At 40.3% G+C, this 20,933-nt stretch overlaps 1 protein-coding gene across 1 annotated transcript in view; it reads right to left on the reverse strand.

The window, feature by feature from the left end:
• LOC126292057 (organic solute transporter alpha-like protein) overlaps window positions 1–6,330 on the reverse strand; it is a 336,266-nt gene extending 329,936 nt beyond the window's left edge. Inside the window, exon 1 of the mRNA XM_049985863.1 lies at window positions 6,113–6,330. The gene's annotated coding sequence lies outside the window, so the exon portion shown is untranslated. The remainder of the gene's footprint in view (window positions 1–6,112) is intronic.
• Window positions 6,331–20,933: the final 14,603 nt, after the last annotated feature.

Raw genomic sequence — 20,933 nt, forward strand, 5'->3', positions numbered from 1 at the left:
CAGTATTTCAACTAATTACTATCTCTGTTTCTAGGGGCATGTACCTTGAGTTACACTGTCACGTCTTCGTAAATTTATAATTAATAATTATGGACAGTAGCTCTCGTTGTAAAATTATAGTGCTCAAACCATTAAGATCGGCTTGTATGCATCTACATCTATACTCTGCAAATCACTGTGAAATAGTTCTCGAAACTCTCTAAGTAGGTACTTTATGCATAATTTTCGTCTATCTTCAAGCTCCTATCAGTTCTGTTTCTTCAGCATCTCCGTGACGCTCTGCCTTGGGTAAAAGTAATCTGTGACAATTCGTGAAGCCCTTGTCTGTTCGCGTCCAATATCCTCTGCTATTTATATTTCATATGGGTCGTATCCAGTTTAGCGATATTCTAGAATGGCACGCACAAGTGTTCTTTTGCAGATGATCTACACATCAAAGTAATCTACAAGTGAATCTAATGGGTTCATTTTTTATTTCTAGAAACTGTTAGACCCAGGTTTTTTTCAGGGATTAGATGATTCCAATTGTGACTCATTTCTACTGTACTCATAGGATGCTAAGTCAGTCGCCAAGACTCAGTGACCGCTGAAGAAGTCCAATACAACTCTGGACGAAACGTTAGCGATGGAAAAGTTTCATGAACCACGGCCATATAACCAGGAAATTCACCTTCAGCTGAAGTGTTACAGTGTAGCTGTGTATTGGAGAAGTGTTATTGCAGGCTTCAGTTAATACACTTTTTGTCGTGACACATTCGTGGGATTCGCCTAACCTAGACCTCGGCCTAAAGTACCCCATAAAGAAACTTATAATTATAAATCTAGTATACAACACAATCCAAAACATTGTTCCCTCAATGGACCTCCATTTCCACTAGGCATACATATGTCTAGTAAATAAAACTACCTAAGTCACCAATCACATAATCGCACGAGATATTGCAAACAACTGAAACATGTAAATAGATTGTTGTTGCTTGACAATACATTCTGCCTCTCTCTCTCTCTCTCTCTCTCTCTCTCTCTCTCTCTCTCTCTCTCTCTCTCTCTCTAATCTCCCTTCTTAATGTGCTGCAGCTTTCATCAAACACCTGCCATCTTGCGCCACTCTAGAGATGTATTTTGCTCTCCTGCCTCTCTTTGCTTTCTCTCCTCTTCTCGTTCCAGAGATCCTGTCTCTGAGCTCCTTCGTTGCGAATCGATTTGATCTGAAAATTGCCACGGACTGTCAAATCAAAAGCTCAGAGAGAGATCGACTCGAAATGGGGCGACATCAGTAGGATTGCTTGCACGTTTGACCCGCCGACAGATCATGTACCCTTTCGGTCGGGAGACTGAACATCCCGAAGACGTCACAAGGAGAGTTGGGTTGTTTTGGGGGAGGAGACCAGACAGCGAGGTCATCGGTCTCATTGGATTAGGGAAGGGCGGGAAAGGAAATCGGCCGTGCCCTTTGAAAGGAACCATCCCGGCATTTGCCTGGAGCGATTTAGGGAAATCACGGATGGCCGGACGCGGGATTGAACCGTCGTCCTACCGAATGCGATGTAAACAGAAAAATCCTAGACGTTATCTACGTAAGATGTGACGTCAGACTTCAAAGACTATACCGACAGCTGACGTTCATTACGTCGAAAATTCTGTGTGTTCAAGATTTTTCAGTTAACGACCCAGCGTTCCGTCTTCCTCAAAGCTAACATGTATGTTGAGTCGCATTACAAAAGTACAAGATTTTTAGGCATTTCGAAGGAATTTCCCCTCGTTATCAGAAATATCATAACTAGAGGACTGGTTTTCATATACTAACAAATTGTAAAACCTGCAAGCGTCCATGTTGTGTAACATGCACAATGTGGCAGCAAAACAGAAATATGCGGTGTCATAATTCAGTTCTTTATTTATTTATACTTTCTTGTAAAACAGTACACAACAACCAAATTCTCCAATTTTTCTTCACTTAGGCTCATATGTTTAGCAGATAGAATATTTTTATACGTAGTAAGCAACCTTTTTACGTCGCATGAGCTGACAACTGCATACTTACGTGAAGAAATTTCGAATGAAGTTAGATCAAGCTTAAAGTCTTTCACATTTTGGCCGCAGTTTTGTCAACTTAATAAACTCAAAATCAGGATTTAATCCCATAACTTTGTTCATCTTATCGTTTGCTCAGCACCCAATTCTCCAAACGACGAGTGCAAAGATTTTTTAACGTTTTCAAATAACACATTGTCAGCAGTTCAAACAGTTACCTGTTGCTTTCAACATCGTTATTGCCGCAAACAAATGACAAAATGCGAGAAATTTAATTCGATGTAAATCAGGTCTTACTTTAAATCTTTCTTGACTGCCACTCCCGCAGGTGCAATTCAAGTAGCATTGTAGCTTCGAAAGTAACTAGGATCCAAAACCGAAAAGAAAAACAATTAGAGGATAAAGACACAAAGTAATTACAGATCTCGTCTGCAAGTGCGCAGTGAGTGAAATCAATGGGTAAAGTTTGAAATTTTGTGACGGCTGGAGATTCGAACCCAGGTCCCCTGATTACTGAGTAGATACTCTGACCACTTTTTTTCTTTCAATCTCATCTTGTTCGTTATTATTCGTTGCATTTGTTCGTGGTGGACGTCCCATGACACCCTTTCGAGTTCACCGTTCTTCCGTTCACTCAGTTATTACAGAGGGCAGCTAACCCTCTGACCGAACACGCTGAGCTGCCGTGCGGCGACCCCTAGGCCATCCAAACTCAAGTGTTCACTGCAACAACACGGACTAACTATATGTAATTAAGTCGAGACTGACAATGATCTCTTAAGTGTAGACGCGCATCAGTCTCAAACACTTAAAGGAATCGGCAAAACGATGCGAGGAATGGGGCAAGAGCTACTAAATTAGTAGTGTGTCGATCAGTTGAGAATTTGGATCTGTCGGGAGGCGTACAAGGGCGGTCCGTGCAGTAGCATGGCCGCTGGGTTCGAGTGACTCAGGGGTCAGACCATCTGCCAGGCAAACAAGTGACCTGGGTTCGAAAGCAGTTCCAGCGCAAATTTTCAACTTTCCCCTTGACTAATCCATGCCCACTCGTAGCCGCCGGCCCTTGTGACCGAGCGGTTCTAGGCGCTTCAGTCCAAAACCGCGCGACTGCTACGGTCGCAGGTTCGAATCTTGCCTCGGGCATGGATGTGTGTGAAGTCCTTAGGTTAGTTAGGTTTAAGTAGTTCTAAGTTCTATGGGACTGATGACCTCAGATGTTAAGTCCCATAGTGCTCAGAGCCATTTGAACCACTCGTAGCCAACGTCTGTAATTCCTTTCTGTCTTAATTCATAATCAGTGTTGGATCAAAATGGTGTCTGTTCATTCGGACCTCTCCGAAAGACGACACACTCTAATTAGGAAATAGAATAGAGCAAACAGATGCTAAGCTCAATAAATTTACGCGCTACTGCCGACTTACGTTTATCAAAATTATCACAGAAAAAAATGGCAGCGCTCATCCAGGCAAAACGTTTATGGTGGCAAAGCTAAATCTGATAGTTTGTCTCTAAATGGGGCAACATGGACAGGTGGTTTCAAGAATGCAGTTAATAGAAAAATACTGTCAGAATTATCAAGGCCTTGTATTTTCATTTATCTTGAATGTGGAGGATATCAGCTGATTCACGACGTATTGTGTCACTACACGTTGTAGTACACAAGTAAGATATTGTGGGTTAGTGTATAATATTTTAATTGCTTTCCTGGAATTCATCGTATAAGGAGCAGCACCGCTAAACAACACTAGGCCTTTTTTTATTTAAATTTATTGAGATGAAGTACAGTGACTTCTACCGACATTTGCCGAGGCGAACCAGGATGCTTGAGCTCACTATAAAGTTTACAGACTAACAAAATTCGCAGATTTACGTATAACATGTAATGTGTGTAATTCCACTGTCTTAATTCATAATGGGTGCTGGATCAAAATGGTACCTGTTCATTCGGACATATCCGAGAGAAGAGAGACCGTATATATAATTAAGGGATAGTAACTGAATGATGTTCAATAGAAAGAAGTACACAGACGTTAATGCTAAAAAATTTAAGGGAATGCAGCGGTGTGTTGACTTCAATTCATCAAAATTATTACAGTAAAAAATGGCAGCATTTATCCAGTCACGCAGATGCTTTCTAGAATGCATTTAATAGGAAAGAAGTCAACGTATGAGTTAATACTGTCAGAATTATCAAACCTTTGTGTTTTGTGCGTCTATTTATCTCGTATGTGGAGGATATTAGCGTATTCACATTGCCATACTTTAGACGTACTGTGTCACTAAAAGTTGAAGTGCAATGTGTAAACATGTAAGATGCTTGAGGTTAGGATATAATATTTTAATTCCTTTCGCGGATTTCATCGTATAAGGGGTCAGCATAGTTTAAAAATCCTGGTACCTTTCTTTTTGGTTTAAACTTATTGAGGTGAAATATAGTGACTTCTACCGATATTTATCGAGGTGACCCAGGATGTTGGAGTTCGCTATGAAGTTTAAAGACTAACAAAATTCGCGGAATCACTCATCTTATGTATTTTTGGGGTAATTCATATGAAAAATATCAATAAGTGGTGCTTATCATACAAGTTGTATAGCAATATGTGCACTGAGAACAGACAAATGATATAACATGCAATAAGAATGTCTAAATTCATGCAGTTACATGATTGAAATCTTCAAACTATGCATTTGTCCCGAAATGGCCAAAAAATGCAAATATGCTTGCAACATAACTCTGCAAGGAAATCCTGGCCCTATCTGTACCACCCACCCCCTAACCCAGTTGGATTTTTAGTAGTTAATGTATGGTACATTTACATCGTAAGATTCAGAAAAATACGAGTCATAGGTTGTGTATTGTCTGATACAGGTTTCCTGAAATAAAATCGCTCTTGTTGTTTTTCTGAGTTCACAAATATGTTTTCCGTTTCGTACTTAACCTAGGCCTCGGGCTACACTACAGATCAGTCAGTCACGACAATCAAGGTTTAATTCGCGAGTAATGGGTGCCACCACACACTAAGCCAAATTTTGGTTGTTGTGACAGAGTGATGTGTAGCGCAGCCCGAGGTCTAGGTTATGTCTAATGCTGGCGGTTTGGCTGAATTCATGAAAACTAAAACTGCGACATTACTTTAGAAAACTCACAAGATAAAACAGAAGTCTGCGACATATATTTTTCTGTATATTATGCACATTTAACATACATAAACTATGGAGAATGCAAGGAGATTGGTGTGGCGAGGAGAGACACTGGCAACCTTTACTCAAGAATCGGGACTTCATGCAAAGCTTTAATAGCGTTCGGCTCTGTGGAATCTCCACAGTAGTGCCATCATTGTATACAGTGAAAACACATCCATATAAAAATTGAAGTTTGTACTAACATTCTTTGAAACCATGTGCTCTTTTTAAAACTTAACTGATCAGCAACTGTACTCGTACATCAACAAAAATAAATTGGCATATGCCACTCTTGGACACTGGTGGAGTCACAGTAGTGACAGCAGATCTTTTGCTCCTATTCTTACCGTCTAGCGGACACAGGGTCCGGGTGGGGGGGGGGGGGGGGGGGGGGGGATGGCATGAACGTAAATACACATACACTACAAGAAGATACTTTTATACATAGCATCATATAGTAGAAGTACCTATGAAGTATCCGACAAAACGTAAGTGGGGACGAAGTCTCTTTTTTACTTTTTCGTGCAATTTTTCTCAATCGTTAGGAAAAATAAAATTACAGTTGTTCTTCACATCATAGATATGCCATTAAAAACAGAGTAAATTCAGTATATTGGCTTGGATATCTGCACAATACGGATTTGATGACTCTGAATATCATTTACAGATCATCTTTTCAAGTGAAGACCACTCTAAATGCGTATACTCGTACAGCCAATAGACCGACTAACAGCGTCTTTCCACACTTTCGCATTTATCTAGCCCTTCTTTCGTAAATATATTGCTACAGTCACATTTGTCTTAATATATTAAGTATTTATTACACTATGTCTCGGTTTAAGTAAGGAGACTCCAACTAGAGTGAGCACCGCAATTGAATGACGATGGTACTTACCACTGGAACGTACTTCGATTTGCACCGATTATTGACCATGGCTGCCACTAGTAAATAAATGGAAACAAATGCACCATATACGTGTAATGCTAAAGTTTCCGTTTTAAAAAGCGTTAAACGAACGTCACGTGACAATTCCACATTCATATTGACTTTACAATATGCTAACTCCATAGACATTCCTATTCCATGGTTCATGTCAAGGAATCAAAGACACTGTTACCAAAGTCATCTAACAAACACCCTCTATGAAAACGACTGCAAGTACTAATCATATCACACACAGAAGATCCTAAAAGCTTCCATGTCACTAATGCAACAGGTGTTTAACATAACTAAAAAGATCATTTTAAATAATTGCAGTTCCGCAAATCAAAAATAAACTTGTGTCATTTGTAACCTTTTAATGTAATATTTTAGTTTTTTCCACATACAGAGCAATCGACAATTATTCCAAGAGATCTAATTTTAGTTTTTTCCACATACAGAGCAATCGACAATTATTCCAAGAGATGTAATTATCTTTACCTTCCATCTGAAAAACTATAAGATTTATATCAGTTCCTAACGGAGAGCGGCTTGCGTTTGGGATTCTATAATATGTTGTTTTCCGTCTCCGACGTGGAGTCAACCAGCAAGGTCATCGGTTTCGTCGGATTAGGGAAGGATGGGGAAGGAAACTGCTCGTGCCGTTGCAAAGGAACCATCCCGGCATTTTTCGGAAATTATTTAGGGAAATCACGGAAAACCCAAATTAGGATGGCCGGACGCGGGTTTGAGCCGTCGTCCTCCAGAATGCGAGTGCAGTGTGCTAACCACTGCGCCACCTCGCTCTTTAACATATACATGAAACATATTTACGGTACTGAAATGTAGGTAAGAAGTACAACAGCTACTTAACTTAGCATGTAGTGCGCTGGAAATTGTGTTTTACGGAAAATTCGTGAAATACCTAATACCAGTTGGCAACATGTTGTGACGACTGATTAGATACATTCACGGAACCAATGAGAAAACGGCGTTCGATAAATGTCATAACGTCGAGCATATGACAATATGTGGTGGCATAATTAAATATAGTTGCGTGTAGTGCTGTAATGTTGTTGTTTTCTTCCGTCCAGAGACTGGTTTGATGCAGCTTTCCATGCTACTCTATCCTGTGCGAGCTGCTTCATCTCCCAGTACCTAATGCAACCAACATCCTTCTAAATCTGTTTAGTGTATTCATCTTTTGGTCTCCCTCTACGATTTATACCCTCCACGCTGCCCTCCAATACTAAATTGGTGATCCCTTGATGCCTCTGAATATGTCCTACCAAGCGATCCCTTCTTCTAGTCAAGTTGTGCCACAAATTTCTCTTCTCTCCAATTCTATTCAATACCGCATCATTAGTTACGCGATATACCCATCTAATCTTCAGCATTCTTCTGTAGCACCACATTTCGAAAGCTTCTCTTCCTGTCTTAACTATTTATTGCCCACGTTTCATGCTGTCATTTAAAATGGAATATACCACAAAAGTTGAATCTGTTTTATTAGATTCCTGCTTAACCACTATGGGGGCAATCTGAAAATCCTCCAAAAAGGTTTTGAACCAATAGTTCGTACATAATCCACTAGAGGCGCTGTTACAGCTCTCAGTTACCATTGCCAATTTCCCTTCGGTCCGGAATAACACATTTAGCTGAAGTGAGCATTTAGATGTGCACAACAGAAATGTTGTTGCCAGCATACAATGACCCCAAAGTCACATGCGGCGTAAGTTTTGTTGGTAAATGTGCAGATTTTGAAAGTTGTTACATTGCTAGTACAGACAGACCTCATTCAAAAGCATCGTAGATTTTACAGCACGACTTCATTAACATGTTTATAATTGCATTCAATATCTGAAGTGAACGTGGTTTTAAGGTTAGAAGAGATAAAACCAAAATCATTTTGTTTATTTGCTGTGTCACAGCTCAGATGTCGCTATATTTCTCGTCGTCGTTAGAGGAATAGAACTTTCTTTTTTTTTAATTTTTGTACCGATCATCATATTGCCGAAACTCTGGTTTAATAAAGTATGCTATGGTGGCATTACGACGTGTCTTCCTAGTATGGCAAAGCGAAAGTGTCCCGAAAATATAATAAGTCTTCGATATCATCCGTACAGTTTGACATATGACGTAAGCGCCACATCCCGTCTTTCTCGTGGGTATGAATGATGGAGAGTATGACGTCACGATAACTACTGCAATACCGCGAGGGTTGGGTTGTTTTGGGGAAGGAGACCAGACAGCGAGGTCATCGGTCTCATCGGATTAGGGAAGGAAGTCGGCCGTGCCCTTTGCAAGGAACCATCCCGGCAAGTAACCTGGAACGATTTAGGGAAATCACGGAAAACCTAAATCAGATGATAAGTAGTGATGGCGTTAACGGAGCAATCGCGGCAAACTGCAGGGAACAAAACAAAACTGAAAACAACCACTAAATCATGAAAATACTAAAATGTACTCACAAAAAAACAAGAAAACTACGAAACGCCAGTAGGCGTCAAATACGCGAAAAACTCTAAATTAGAGGGAACAAAGTATAGTTGGTATCGAAAACATTACCTGACCGATATAGCTGAAATGAGAAGCTCATAAGCAGAGTTAACAAAAAAAACGGTTACCAACGCAGGCAGCCAAAAATAGTGGAAATCAAACGAAAAAGAACATTCAACTTAACAGACATACATTACATCAGGAAACAGAGATCGAGACTCAGAAAAGGGAAAGCCGAAAAAAAATACGAAAAGCACTGAAAAACATAATAAAAAAACCACATATTTAACAAAAAATGATGGAAACCACCACAATGGCGAGAGAGAAAGAAAGCCCAGTGCCAAGCGCGAAGCAAACCCAAACGAAACCTTTCCTTCCCTACACACTTCACGATAAATGAAATCAGTCATGGTACATCGCTGATACATGTTCCTTGTACATCATAAGATTTGTAACAAAATTAACACGTCAACATAACTACAACGGACAAAATAAGCTTCGTGCAGTCGAGCAAGGTGCGTCGGCGGTTTGAGACCGCGGGTTGCAAATCTTCCATTTTTCGCTACAATATGCGTCTGGTGAACTACAATGGCTGATCCATTTCAAAATCAGTAACGTTTGAGCCAAGAGGTAAAGCGAACTACGTCAGAGATCCAACAGAACACAGTACAAATAACATCGCCCTTACACAAACATGGGATAGAACATAGTGCTGGCGACTCTAACCGAAACAGACTACCGCTTCGCACTCGTACGATATCATCGACCACAACAACACTACGTCACAGCTCCTAGAATCAAATCGAGCCGGCCTTAGAGAAATAACTAGTGGTCGTCTTTGAGTACTGAGGTAATGTTAATGGCTGCCATGACGTCAGGTTTTAGTGGATACTTACACAATCTGGTTGTGAGCTCCCAAACAACGAATGTGAAACCGAGAAAACCTAGTTGTGGTAGCCTACAGATTTTTAGCTTAGCTCGAGATTTAGTTTAGACTGCACAGTAATGATATGGTTGGGACTTGAAGCCAACACACACGAAAGAAAAAGAAAACTATTTGCGGTGACGACTTATGTGTAGTTTAGCCCGAGGTCTAGGTTATGTTGGCAGCTCTCACGTTGTTGACAGTTGGCGAACACTGCGAATGTGAAACAAAAAAAAGTCTGATTGTGGTTGTTGTTGTGGTCTTCAGTCCTGAGACTGGTTTGATGCAGCTCTCCATGCTACTCTATCCTGTGCAAGCTTCTTCATCTCCCAGTACCTACTGCAACCTACATCCTTCTGAATCTGCATAGTGTATTCAGCCCTTGGTCTCCCTCTACGATTTTTACCCTCCACGCTGCCCTCCAATGCTAAATTTGTGATCCCTTGATGCCTCAGGACATGCCCTACCAACCGATCCCTTCTTCTAGTCAAGCTGTGCCACGAACTTCTCTTCTCTCCAATCCGACAGACAGATATCTAGCTTAGGCCGTTTGCAGTAGTCGCCATATTGTTTACGACGTTCGTCGCATGTTTGTTACGCCATTGGTGGAGGCCGACGACTGTTATCGAATATTCCTGAACCGGAACTCTGAGTTTGGAATTATGACAAGCAGTACATTAACAAACTGTCTTACTTTGAAATATTTTCATGAACGAGATTATTTCTTTTTTACTTACTGGTGCGTTCTTTGTTAATCCTCAGGGAAAAATGTTAATCACACAGTTTACAGAATTCCACTAAGACGTCATTGAAACACAAGCATTGGCTTGGATATCTGTACAATACAAATACGACGACTCTGAATATAATTTTTAAATCTTCTTTGCAAGCGGAAACCACTCCAAATGCGTACACTCGTACATACAGTAGACTGACTGACAACACCTTTCTTAACTTTCGGATATATCTAGCATTTCTTTTGTAAATTTATTGATATGCAATTACAAATGTGACTACATAGCAATAAATTTGTTGTACTCTGTCTCGATACAGAGGAAAGCGAGTCCCGCTACGAATATCACAATTATATCTCCGTAGTACTTACCACTGGAAGGTACTTCGATTTTCACTGATTATTCACCATTGCTGCCATTAATAAATGAATGAATAAAAATGGAACTAATATGTATAGTATTAAAGTTTCCGTCTTAGCACAAAATGTAAACAAACACATTAAACGAACTCCATGTAACACTCCCATTTCCATGTTGACATTCCAATATGCTCACTCCATAGATGTTCCTACTCTATGGTTCGTTGTCAAGGAATCAAAGACACTGTTACCAAAGATCTCGTCTATCAAACATCCCCTGTGGAAATGACCGCATGTACTAATCATATCACACAGCAGGTCCTAAAAGCTTCCATGTCACTAATACAAAAGACGTTTAAGGTAGTTAAACATACCACTTTCAAATTATAACAGCTCCGCAAATAAAAAAGAAAGTTGTTTGTAATCTGATCATTTAACATATTTTAATTTTTCTCCACATACGTAGCAATTGACAATTATTGCAAGAGATCTAATTCTCTCCCTTTATTTTCCATCTGCAAAACTGTAAGATTTCGATAAATTCCTAAAGGAAGGTGGATTACGTATGGCGTTCTGTAATATCTTTTTATTTTCCGCTTACGTCATGGACATGAGACTAACCATTAATTCTGATATAAATAAAGCTATTAGTAATGAGTAAATGCGACCTGGATTATAGGCCGCATATCACAGTAATAATTATTCTGTGGATTTATTTTCCTCTGTCTGCCTCTTCCGAAAGACGTAAATTTTAACATTTAGAAGTCTGCCCTGCTGACTGAGTGGTCAGCGCGTTTGACTGCCACGCAGCAAGTCTGGGTTTGATTCCCGTTGGAGATTTTCTATGCTTGGAGTCTGGGTGTTGTGCTTTCTTCATCATCATTTTATCATCATCGACATGCAAGTCGCCCAGTGTGGCGTCAACTGAAAACACTTGCATCTCGGTGGCCGAACTTCCCCAGGTGGTGACTCCCAGCCATCAGTGCCATACGATCGATCCATAACATTTAGATGAAATTGTTATTAATATTGGAAGGAAAGAAAAATAATACACAAAAAGGTATGGCTAACCGGTCTTCTGACTAGTTTGATGCAGCCCGCCACGAATTCCTCCCCTCTGAAAACCTCTTCACCTCATAGGAGCACTGGCGCTCAACGTCTTGAATTATATGTTGGACATATTCCAACCTCTGCCTTCCCCTATGTTGTTTCCCTGAGGTCTTGACATCCTGCCCCACCTTCTTGTCAATGTCTTCCGTATATTTCTCCATTCGCCGATTCTGTGGGGCCTCATTCCTTAAGTTATCAGTTCATCCAATTTTCAATATTCTTCTGTAGCACCACATCTCAAACCCTCCGATTCTCATCCGTTCCGGTTTTCGCACAATCCATGATTTTCACCATATATGCTGTGCTCCAAACGTACATTATCAGAAATTTCTTTTTCAAATTAAGCCAATGTTTGATAATAAAAGATTTATTTTGCCCAGGAACGCCCTCTTTGCATATGGTACTCTGCTTCGCCCGTCACAAGTTGTTCTGCTTTGAGGTAGCAGAATTCCTTACCCTCGTTTACTTCGTGGTCACAATGTTGAGCTTCTTGTCATTACTTTCGTCTTCCTTCGGTTTACTCTCAATCCACAATCTGTACTCATTAGACTGGTGATTATATTCAACAGATCCTATAATTCTCTTCACTTTCACTGAGAATAGCAATGTCATCAATGAATCTTTTGTTTCCCTCACTGCTGCTTTTATGCATAGGCGGAACAGTAGTGGCAAAGGCTACAACCTTGCCTTACACCTCTTTAATCTGACCACTTCGTTATTGGTCTTCCACTCTTACTGCTCCTTCTTGGCTACATATTGTATATTATCCGTCGTTTCCCATAGCGTACTCCAGTTTTCCTCAGAATCTCGAACAGCTCGGACCACTTTACATTTTCGAATTTTTTCTTGGTCGACAAATTCTATGACGGCGACTTGACTCTTCTTCAGTCCTGCCTCAGTTATCAAGCTCAACGTCAGAACTGCCTCCCTGGTGCCTTTTATCTTTCATAAAGTCAAACTGATCGTCGTCTAGCAATTCTTTAATTTTCTTTTCCATTTGCTGTGTATTATTCTTGTGGGTATCTTGGATGTATGGGGTGTTAAGCTGATTGTGCGACAATTCTTGCACTTACCTGGCCTTGCTATCCATGGGATTGTGTAGATGATATTTTTCCGAAAGTATGACGGTACTTTGCCTTTCTCACTGTTTGCACACACCATCGTGAATAACCGTTTGGTTGCCACTCCTCCCAGTGTTTCTAGGAATTCCAACGGAATTAGAAATCAACTCTTTCATAGATCTTTTAAATAACGAAACTAATTCCCATTTCTTCTTCTATTATGAGACAATTCCTTCGCCCAATAAAGGCCTTATTTGTACTCTTTACAACAATCTGCTCCCTCCTCTGCATTTAACAATGGAATTCCCATTCCACTCGTAATGTTGCCACCCTTGCTTTTCATTTAGCCGAAGGTTGTTTGGTTCGTTGATTGATTTGGGGGAGGCGACCAAACAGCGAGTTTATCGGTCCCATCGAATTAGGTAAGGACGGGGAAGGCAGTCGGCCGTGCCATTTCAAAGGAACCGTCATGGCATTTGCCTGTAGTGATATCGGGAAACCACGGAAAATCTGAATCAGGATGGCCAAACGCGTGTTTGAACCGTCGTTCTGGAATTCGAGTCCATTGTGCTAACCACTGCGCCACATCGCGCGGTGCCAAAGTTTGTTTTCACTTTTCTATATGCTGGGTCGGTGACTGGAATTCGGTAGCAGGGAAAGGAAGAGAAGGAAACGTAGTAGGTGAATATGGATTGAGGGTAAGAAATGAAAGAGGAAGCCGCCTGGTAGAATTTTGCACACAGCATAACTTAATCATAACTAACACTTGGTTTAAGAATCATGAAAGAAGGTTGTGTACATGGAAGAAGCCTGGAGATACCAGAAGGAATCAAATAATGGTAAGACAGAAATTTAGGAACCAGTTTTAAATTTTAAGACATTTCCAGGGGCTTATGTGGACTCTGACCACAATCTATTGGTTATGAACTGTAGATTAAAACTGAGGAAATTGCAAAAAGGTGGGAATTTAAGGAGATGGGACTAAAGCAGAGGTTGTAGAGAGTTTCAGGGAGAGCATAAGGGAACAATTGACAGGAAATTGGGGAAAGAAGTACAGTAGAAGAAGAAAGAGTAGCTTTGAGGGATGAAATAGTGAAGGCAGCACAGGATCAAGTAGGTAAAAAGATGAGGGCTAGTAGAAATTCTTGGGTAACAGAAGAAATATTGAATTTAATTGATGAAACGAGAAAATATAAAAATATAGTAAATGAAGCAGACAAATAGGCATACAAACGTCTCATAAATGAGATCGACAGGAAGTGCAAAATGGCTAAGCAGGGAAGGCTAGAGGACAAATGTAAGGATGTAGAGGCTTATATCACTAGGGGTAAGATAGATACTGAATACAGGAAAATTAAAGAGACCTTTGGAGAATAGAGAACCATTCGTATGAATATCAAGAGCTGAGATGGAAACACATTTCTAAGCAAAGAAGGGAAAGCAGAAAGATGGAAGAAGTATATAGATGATCTATAGAAGGGCGATTTACTTGAGGACAATATTATGTAAACGGAAGAGTATGTAGATGAAGATGAAAAGGGAGATATGATACTGCTTGAAGAGTTTCACAGTGCACAGAAAGACTTAAGTCGAAACAAGGCCCCGGGAGTAGACAACATTCCATTAGCCAGTCCTGACAATACTCTACCATGTGGTGATCAAGATGTATGACAAGCTGCGACAATTTCGAGAAAAAACAGTGACCCGTATATGTAATAAGTTTCCTTTAATTTACGTCTATGGTCACAAACCTTTTGTTAACAGATTACCGGTTTCGGTTTTTAATGACCATCATAGGATCTGTTTCAAAAAAACGAAGTCCTAATGTACTGCAGCCATAGTGGTATCGTCAAATGTTAAATGCAGAATCACATTAGGAATTTCTTTTTATGAAACAGATCTGATGATGGTCATTAAAGACCGAAACCGGTAATCTGTTAACAATAAGTTTGTGACCATAGGAGTAAATTAAAGGAAACAAGATGTATGAGACAGGCGAAATACCCCCAGACTTCAATAAGCATATAATAATTCCAATCCCAAAGAAAGGAGGTGCTGACAGATGTGAAAATTATCTAGCTATCAGTTTAATAAGTCACAGCTGCAAAATACTAACGCGAATTCTTTACAGGCGAATGGAAAAACTGGTAGATGCGGACCTCGGGGAGGATCAGTTTGGATTCCGTAGAAATGCTGGAACACGTGAGGCAATACTGACCCTAAGACTTATCTTAGAAGAAAGATTAAGAAAAGGCAAACCTACGATTCTAGCATTTGTAGACTTGGAGGAAGCTTTTGACAATGTTGACAGGAATACTCTCTTTCAAATTCTGAAGGTGGCAGGTGTAAAATACAGGGAGCGAAAGGCTATTTACAATTTGTACAGAACTCAGATGTCAGTAATAACAGTCGAGGGACATGAAAGGGAAGCAGTGGTTGGGAAAGGAGTGAGACAGGGTTGTAGCCTCTCCCCGATGTTATTCAAACTGTGTACTGAGCAAGCAGTGAAGGAAACAAAAGAAAAAATTCGGAGTAGTTATTAAAATCGATGGAGAAGAAATAAAAACTTTGAGGTTTGCCGATGACATTGTAATTCTGACAGAGGCAGCAAAGGACTTGTAAGAGCAGTTGAACGATATGGACAGTGTCTTGATAGGAGGATATAAGATGAACATTAACAAAAGCCAAACGAGGATAATGGAATGTAGTCGAATTAAACCGGGTGATGCTGAGAGAATTAAATTAGGAAATGAGACAGTGAAAGTAGTAAAGGAGTTTTGCTATTTGGGAGCAATATAACTGATGATGGTCGATGTAGAGAGGATATAAAATGTAGACTGGCAATGGCAAGGAAAAACGTTTCTGAAGAAGAGAAAATTGTTAACATAGATTATAGATTTAAGTGTCAGGAAGTCGTTTCCGAAAGTATTTGTATAGAGTGTAGCCATGTATGGAAGTGAAACGTGGACGATAAATAGTTTGGACAAGAAGAGAATAGAAGATTTCGAAATGTGGTGCTACAGAAGAATCTGAAGATTAGGTGGGTAGATCATATAACTAATGAGGAGGTATTGAATAGAACTGAGGAGAAGAGGAACTTGTGGCACAACTTGACTAGAAGGAGGGATCGGTTGGTAGGACATGTTCTGAGGCATCAAGGGATCACCAATTTAGTATTGGAGGGCAGCGTGGAGGGTAAAAATCGTATAGGCAGACCAAGAGATGAATACACTAAGTAGATTCAGTAGGATGTAGGTTGCAGTAAGCGCTGGGAGATGAAGAAGCTTGCACAGGATAGACCAGTATGGAGAGCTGCATGAAACCAGTCTCAGGACTGAAGACCACAAAAGCAACATATGCTGAGTCAGTCCTTCCGACGATCATTCGATTTCTTCATACTTTTGCTGCAGCCATTTTTCCGTGGCTCCTCTACAACTCCTATTTATTTCATGCCTGAGTAATTTACATTTCTGTGTTCGTGTCTTTCCCTGTACACTTTTGTACTTCCTTCTTTCGTCAATGAGTTGGTCTATTTGTTCTATTACCCAAAGTTTTTTCGCAGTTATCTACGTTGTACCTATGTGAAAGTGCAATAGAATTACAGGATCTAATGGCTGGAAGAACTAAGGTTACATAATGTTGATTGAGAATGAATTAAAGAGATACGAAAGCAATGTAGTAGCAGAAATGAAAACAGTGATAAACTTAAAATCCTACATGGTGATTGCGAAGCAGATGTAGTTAAGGAATTCTGCTACCTAGGCAGCAAGTAAAAAATATAAAGCAGATTATCACTCACAAAAAAGTGCATTACTAGTTAAGAGAAGTCTGCTGGTATCAAACATAGGCCTTAATTTCAGGAAGAAATTACTGAGAATGTACATTTGAAGCACAGAATTACGTAGTAGCAAAATATGCACTGAGGGAAAACCGGAAGAGAAGAAAATAGATCCATTTGAGATGTGGCGCCACAGAAGAATTTCAAAAATTAGGTCGCCTGATAAGGTAAGGAATGTTGAGGTTCTTTGCAGAATCGGCGAGGAAACAATATATGGAAAACATTGACAAGAAGAAGGTGCATAATGACAGGACATCTCCTGAGACATCACGGAATAACTTTCACGGTACTAGAGGGAGCTGTAGTGGACATAACGTGTACAGGAAGAGGGAGATGGGATGAACCTCTTCATCGCTACCCCACCCCCCCCCCCCCCCCCCCCTCAGATTTAGTGGTAAATGGCTGAACACGGATGAAGCATGAAAACAAGAAGAAGGTGTGATGAACTGTGAAAAAAGAAGCAGAATAGCCCATGTTCAAGATGTGAACATCAATCGAATTACAGGAACCACGTCCTCGTCGTTGTGTTGTCACGGTGTGAGACTGGAAAGCGGGTGATGTGTGTAGAAATCTCCCTTATGCCCCACACTTTTTCCGGTCATTGACGACTATGTTCTCCGCCTGTTATCTTGGCAATTGTCAGACTGTACATTGGCTGCAGAATATGAGTTGTGTGTTAAGGAGATATTACCGTCGCAAGAAAATGTGATGAATAGTGGGAGAGGGCGAGATGCCGCATAAACCTCTCTTAGAAATGAAAAACAACGAATAAACTGGTGTTAACTATATACAACAAAGCAGTTCAAGAGTCAAAACTTCCAAAACGGAACGTAAGAGTCATAACATGTGGTACCTGCGTAAAACCTCGCTCCTGCAGATGGACATTACTCCACGACATGCAAATTTGAATAATGATATGGCATTGGTGGCCGGGAGACCCCTCGCGAGGCGGTTCGGCCGGCACCCCACAAGTTCTTTAACACCACTACGGCGACTTGCGAGTGAATGAGGATGAAGTGATGATGAAATACACACAACACCCAGTCACCTTGAGGCAGAGAAAACCCCTGACCTGCCGGGAATCGACCCGGGACCGCGTCCGCGGGAAGCGAGAACGCTACCGCAAGATCACGAGCCGCGGACACAGATATGAATACAGCGAACAGACACGTCACTGAGAGGACGAATAGATATAGTTTTGTGAAAAAAGTAAAATAAAAATGGAGCATGAGGGAGATTTGAACAAGGATGTGCCCTTCGCAGTCTAACACCGTGACCACATATGCATTACGCCATTGCTGTTCAGATTCGGTCTATGTTGTACATCTTGACCCTGTACCTTTCACTGTTTCTATTTTGCTTCTTTCTCCACACTTCAGTACACCTTCTTCCTGTTTCTATGATTGATCTGTGTTCAGTTTCGACGGGCTATCTACTGAGTCATCTCACCGCTAAATCTGAGGGTGCTGCGATGGGGAGCTTCCATTTTGAAATGAATAGGAAAAGAAAATTGTGTCGAACTATGCTTATAAGCCTAGGCGTGAAATTCCATAATGCAGGTGCGACACTTGCATTTTCTTTTCAGCAAAGGTTTTAGGAGCATCTGTATTAGAAAGGGATTGTGAGAAAAAAGCGGAAAAGCACTAAGAGAAATTAAGAGTTGCCTTGTTTCCTTAATATAATTCGCAGACTGGGAAAGTAAGAGATGAAGTTTATGACTGTAACAATGGATGAAGTAGCAGCATGATACTGGGTGTTAAAGTATGACCGGCCGGGGTGGCCGAGCGGTTCTAGGCGCTTCAGTCCGGAACAGTGCGACTGCTACGGTCGCAGGTTCGAATCCTGCCTCGGGCATGGATGTGTGTGATGTCAGGTTAGTTAGGATTAAGTAGTTCTAAGTTCTGGGGGACTGACGACCTTCGATGTTAAGTCCCATAGTTCTCAGGGCCATTTTTGTTAAAGTATGGAGCTCAGAACATGTCTCGTAATTTCTGCTGTACCACCGAAAGTTTGAACAACAATGTTTTTGAACATCGTAAGTCATCTACACTCGTTTTTACGTATTCAAATAAACCACTGGCTGTTCTGTCAGAACTTGCATTAGTGAAAAGTAGATTGCCTTATTCGTCAGCATAACGTAGGCTAGCAGACATTTGACTTTTATTATTATTAACGTATGTACTCAATAGGACCATGTTTCAATCAATCAATGTCGTTTACGCAGACCAAGATCATCCTTAACAGAACTCAAAAGTGCTCTAATTTTAGATGGAGGTCGTATTCCTTGTAGCCGGGGCATGACATATATTGGTCAAACTATCAGGACCGTGGGGGACCGATGTACTGAGCATAAACGGCACACACGATTACAGCAGCCAAGTAGATCTACTATTGCCTAACATTGCTTGGATACTGGTCACCCGATGTTATATAATAAGACCGAGATATTGGCATGCACGTCCAGCTATTGGGACAGTGTTATTAGGGAGGCAGTTGAGATTAAATTAGCGAGCAACCTCGTTAACAGGGATGGAGGTTTCTGTTTAAACTCTGCTTGAAATCCAGCTCTCTCCCTTGTCAAAAAACAGAGGGACAGGGTCAATGCTACCTCATCTGCGAATTCGTAGTCTCACAATCGATATCTCTGACTTTGGTCATCTTTGGTGGCACTGGTGTTCAGTGTGTGTGTTATCTTTCCTGCTTCAGTCCGGGAACCGAGGTTTTAAATTTGCATGTACGCCGCCTGTCCGTTGCAGTTTGCCTTGAAAATGGCGGGGTGTGCTCCCGCCGAAATATCGGCGGTCGCTGAAAGTGTTACCTGCCTGAATTCCTGGAACTTATTTGAAAGTTGTATACGCCAGGAGAAACTCAGGTCTCACTACAACATCCAGTCATCGGGAGGCAGGGAAAGTCCCTGACCCCGCCGGGAATCGAACCCGGGACCCCGTGCGCGGGAAGCGAGAACGGTACCCCAAGACCGCAACCTGCGAACTGTAACAAGCGTAATAAATGTTAATTTCGCGAAATAGTTTTCAGAATACAATATGTTATTTGTTATTATTGAAACCATCTTATATTTATGGAAGAACTGTTTCCTTTCCAGCAACTATTACTATATTGTTACCCGCATTTACGGTCTGTGCAACTATTTTTGGTAATCATGGCTCTTACAGCCCCCATATTATTAACCTAACTTATTTAGTTTATGCTTTTATGAAAATACTAAAGCGGCTCAGTCATGATTTTCGTTTTCTGTTGCAAATTTTGCTGCGGTGTACCACAAATGTCGAGTACGTTATTTTCCACTTAGGCGCCATTACAGGGAAAGCCATAACTAAATACTCTTCATGGAATAACAATTAGCAAACCAGTCTGCTACTAATAAACATACATTCAAACAAACCCTAAAGTTTCAACCCCTGGGACCAAAAGAGATCACGTTCATATGCTGTTTTTGTTTTGATGTGCAATAACGTATATGCATGATACTGTAACTTTGTAACGGGACATCCGCCTCTAGCATTACTTTTCCTCAACAGTAGTTGTCAATACCATTATTATTTTTCAAATTTTAGACAGGTCAGTATTATCTCAGTTGCTTTTCTTAAAACATTAATGTAACTTTATATACAGTATGTTATATTTCAAGCTAAAATTTATGAAAAAGAATTACTTTATACATTATTTTAGTTTCGATGCTATAATCGAGAAGTACTACTTCTGCATGTACAGTTAAAATTATATTTCTTAGAAGCATTTGAAATTACGAATTATTTGATTTCTGGATTCATTTATGAAATAATAATCGAAATTAATAATGTAACGAAAACCAGTAGCAATTCATTTGTTAAGAAAAACTGTAAACCATTTGGAATATAGTTATTTCCGCGGAGTCGTAAGCTTGCCCCCATGTGATTGGACGTATTTTTGTATAATAGGTGCGAACAATGTAATTTAGGCTTTGTTAATGTGAAAAATAAAAATAATGTATGATATATTAAAATGAGAGAAAATCAGTGGAAAATACATTTACGTAAAAAATTCTGCAACAACAATATTCCAATTTATGTAGTTCACAGCAACCGTGAGAACCTAATGTTGGATTTTCAGCTTCAAGAATCAGACCCCTAGACAACAAGAAATGGACACATCTCAACATGACAAGCTAAGTAAACTTGAAAGTTTATGGAAATATTCACTCCTCTCATATCTTCATAAAAGACTTTGGTTATTAGTTACTAATCCAGGTAATTCTTTAAAGTAGACAA

This window comes from Schistocerca gregaria, chromosome 9 (assembly GCF_023897955.1).
Source record: "Schistocerca gregaria isolate iqSchGreg1 chromosome 9, iqSchGreg1.2, whole genome shotgun sequence".
Classification (NCBI taxonomy): Eukaryota; Metazoa; Arthropoda; class Insecta; order Orthoptera; family Acrididae; genus Schistocerca; species Schistocerca gregaria.